Source organism: Oncorhynchus keta, unplaced genomic scaffold (assembly GCF_023373465.1).
Source record: "Oncorhynchus keta strain PuntledgeMale-10-30-2019 unplaced genomic scaffold, Oket_V2 Un_contig_1147_pilon_pilon, whole genome shotgun sequence".
Taxonomy (NCBI): Eukaryota; Metazoa; Chordata; class Actinopteri; order Salmoniformes; family Salmonidae; genus Oncorhynchus; species Oncorhynchus keta.
The window spans coordinates 125,001-129,143 of record NW_026277511.1 but is presented as its reverse complement, the minus strand read 5'-3'; positions in this window follow the sequence as shown (position 1 = coordinate 129,143).

Below are 4,143 nucleotides of genomic sequence, written 5' to 3'. Positions count from 1 at the left end.
CTATCACAGCCATTATACTCTGTCAGTTAGGTTAGTGTTGTGGAGTAACTATAATGTTGTTGATCCATCCTCAGTGTTCTCCTATCACAGCCATTAAACTCTGTCAGTTAGGTTAGTATTGAGGAGTAACTATAATGTAGTTGATCCATCCTTTAAACTCTGTCAGTTAGGTTAGTATTGTGGAGTAAATATAATGTAGTTGATCCATCCTCAGTTTTCTCCTATCACAGCCATTAAACTCTGTCAGTTAGGTTAGTATTGAGGAGTAACTATAATGTAGTTGATCCATCCTCAGTTTTCTCCTATCACAGCCATTAAACTCTGTCAGTTAGGTTAGTATTGAGGAGTAACTATAATGTTGTTGATCCATCCTCAGTGTTCTCCTATCACAGCCATTATACTCTGTCAGTTAGGTTAGTGTTGTGGAGTAACTATAATGTTGTTGATCCATCCTCAGTGTTCTCCTATCACAGCCATTAAACTCTGTCAGTTAGGTTAGTATTGAGGAGTAACTATAATGTAGTTGATCCATCCTCAGTGTTCTCCTATCACAGCCATTAAACTCTGTCAGTTAGGTTAGTATTGAGGAGTAACTATAATGTTGTTGATCCATCCTCAGTGTTCTCCTATCACAGCCATTAAACTCTGTCAGTTAGGTTAGTATTGAGGAGTAACTATAATGTTGTTGATCCATCCTCAGTTTTCTCCTATCACAGCCATTAAACTCTGTCAGTTAGGTTAGTATTGAGGAGTAACTATAATGTAGTTGATCCATCCTCAGTGTTCTCCTATCACAGCCATTAAACTCTGTCAGTTAGGTTAGTATTGAGGAGTAACTATAATGTTGTTGATCCATCCTCAGTTTTCTCCTATCACAGCCATTAAACTCTGTCAGTTAGGTTAGTATTGAGGAGTAACTATAATGTAGTTGATCCATCCTCAGTGTTCTCCTATCACAGCCATTAAACTCTGTCAGTTAGGTTAGTATTGAGGAGTAACTATAATGTAGTTGATCCATCCTCAGTTTTCTCCTATCACAGCCATTAAACTCTGTCAGTTAGGTTAGTATTGAGGAGTAACTATAATGTAGTTGATCCATCCTCAGTGTTCTCCTATCACAGCCATTAAACTCTGTCAGTTAGGTTAGTATTGAGGAGTAACTATAATGTTGTTGATCCATCCTCAGTGTTCTCCTATCACAGCCATTAAACTCTGTCAGTTAGGTTAGTATTGAGGAGTAACTATAATGTTGTTGATCCATCCTCAGTGTTCTCCTATCACAGCCATTAAACTCTGTCAGTTAGGTTAGTATTGAGGAGTAACTATAATGTAGTTGATCCATCCTCAGTGTTCTCCTATCACAGCCATTATACTCTGTCAGTTAGGTTAGTATTGAGGAGTAACTATAATGTAGTTGATCCATCCTCAGTGTTCTCCTATCACAGCCATTATACTCTGTCAGTTAGGTTAGTATTGAGGAGTAACTATAATGTAGTTGATCCATCCTCAGTGTTCTCCTATCACAGCCATTAAACTCTGTCAGTTAGGTTAGTATTGAGGAGTAACTATAATGTAGTTGATCCATCCTCAGTTTTCTCCTATCACAGCCATTAAACTCTGTCAGTTAGGTTAGTATTGAGGAGTAACTATAATGTAGTTGATCCATCCTCAGTGTTCTCCTATCACAGCCATTAAACTCTGTCAGTTAGGTTAGTATTGAGGAGTAACTATAATGTAGTTGATCCATCCTCAGTGTTCTCCTATCACAGCCATTAAACTCTGTCAGTTAGGTTAGTATTGAGGAGTAACTATAATGTAGTTGATCCATCCTCAGTGTTCTCCTATCACAGCCATTAAACTCTGTCAGTTAGGTTAGTATTGAGGAGTAACTATAATGTAGTTGATCCATCCTCAGTGTTCTCCTATCACAGCCATTAAACTCTGTCAGTTAGGTTAGTATTGAGGAGTAACTATAATGTAGTTGATCCATCCTCAGTTTTCTCCTATCACAGCCATTAAACTCTGTCAGTTAGGTTAGTATTGAGGAGTAACTATAATGTAGTTGATCCATCCTCAGTTTTCTCCTATCACAGCCTTTTCACTCTGTCAGTTAGGTTAGTATTGAGGAGTAACTATAATGTAGTTGATCCATCCTCAGTTTCTCCTATCACAGCCATTTTCACTCTGTCAGTTAGGTTAGTATTGAGGAGTAACTATAATGTAGTTGATCCATCCTCAGTGTTCTCCTATCACAGCCATTAAACTCTGTCAGTTAGGTTAGTATTGAGGAGTAACTATAATGTTGTTGATCCATCCTCAGTTTTCTCCTATCACAGCCTTTTCACTCTGTCAGTTAGGTTAGTATTGAGGAGTAACTATAATGTTGTTGATCCATCCTCAGTTTTCTCCTATCACAGCCTTTTCACTCTGTCAGTTAGGTTAGTATTGAGGAGTAACTATAATGTAGTTGATCCATCCTCAGTGTTCTCCTGTCACAGCCATTAAACTCTGTCAGTTAGGTTAGTATTGAGGAGTAACTATAATGTTGTTGATCCATCCTCAGTTTTCTCCTATCACAGCCATTAAACTCTGTCAGTTAGGTTAGTATTGAGGAGTAACTATAATGTAGTTGATCCATCCTCAGTGTTCTCCTATCACAGCCATTAAACTCTGTCAGTGAGGTTAGTATTGAGGAGTAACTATAATGTAGTTGATCCATCCTCAGTGTTCTCCCATCACAGCCATTAAACTCTGTAACTGTTTTTAAAGTCACCATTGGCCTCATGGTGACATCACTGAGTGGTTTCCTTCCTCTCCGGCAACTGAGTTAGAAAGGACGCCTGTATCTTTGTAGTTTCTGGGTGTACTGATTCACCATTCAAAGTGTGATTAATAACTTCACCATGCTCAAAGGGATATTCACTGTCTGCTTTTTAAACGTTGACCCATCTAGGGGTTGTGGGGTAACTGAGTGCATTTAGAAAGTAACCTACCAACCCTGTCGACCAATAGGAGCCCTTTGTGAGGCAGTGGAAAACCTCCCTGGTCTTTATGATTGAATCTGTGTTTGTAATTCACTGAGGGACCTTACAGGGACCACACACGCATAGCCTCTCACCCCCTCTCTCTCTCTCTCCCCCAACAGGAGACGTCTCTTCCTCGTGTGTTTAAGTTGTTCAGAGCTCTGGGTCTCAGGCACCTGGTGGTAGTGGACAGCGAGAACAGGGTGAGTTACTGTGTGTGTGTGTGTGTATGTACTGTGTGTGTGTGTGTGTGTGTGTGTGGTGTGTGTGTGTGTAACCTATATGTGTGTGTGTGTGTGTGAGCTGGTGTGTATAGGTTCAACTATATAAAGATGTTCTGTGTTAACCTAGCAGATACTGTGTGTTTTGTTCAGAATTAATGTTTCTACAAATGATGTCCTATTGTATATAGTGTCCTTAAACCACCTGGTACTGCGTGTGTTCTGATAATGATAATGTGTATATATAGTGAGCTGGTGTGTATAGGTACAGTGTCTACCTATATAGATGTTCTATTCCCTAATAGCAGATATTCAATATTTTGTTCAGAATTAATTTTTCTACAAATGATGTCCTATTCCCTATATAGTGTCCTTAAACCACCTGGGACCAGTCCCTGTTCTCTAATGATAATGATAATGTCCTATTCCCTATATAGTGTCCTTAAACCACCTGGGACCAGTCCCTGTTCTCTAATGATAATGTAGTATTCCCTCCCTATATAGTGTCCTTAAACCACCTGGGACCAGTCCCTGTTCTCTAATGATGATGATAATGTAGTATTCCCTATATAGTGTCCTTAAACCACCTGGGACCAGTCCCTGTTCTCTAATGATAATGTATAATTCCCTATATAGTGTCCTTAAACCACCTGGGACCAGTCCCTGTTCTCTAATGATGATGATAATGTAGTATTCCCTATATAGTGTCCTTAAACCACCTGGGACCAGTCCCTGTTCTCTAATGATAATGTAGTATTCCCTATATAGTGTCCTTAAACCACCTGGGACCAGTCCCTGTTCTCTAATGATAATGTAGTATTCCCTATATAGTGTCCTTAAACCACCTGGGACCAGTCCCTGTTCTCTAATGATGATGATAATGTATTATTCCCTATATA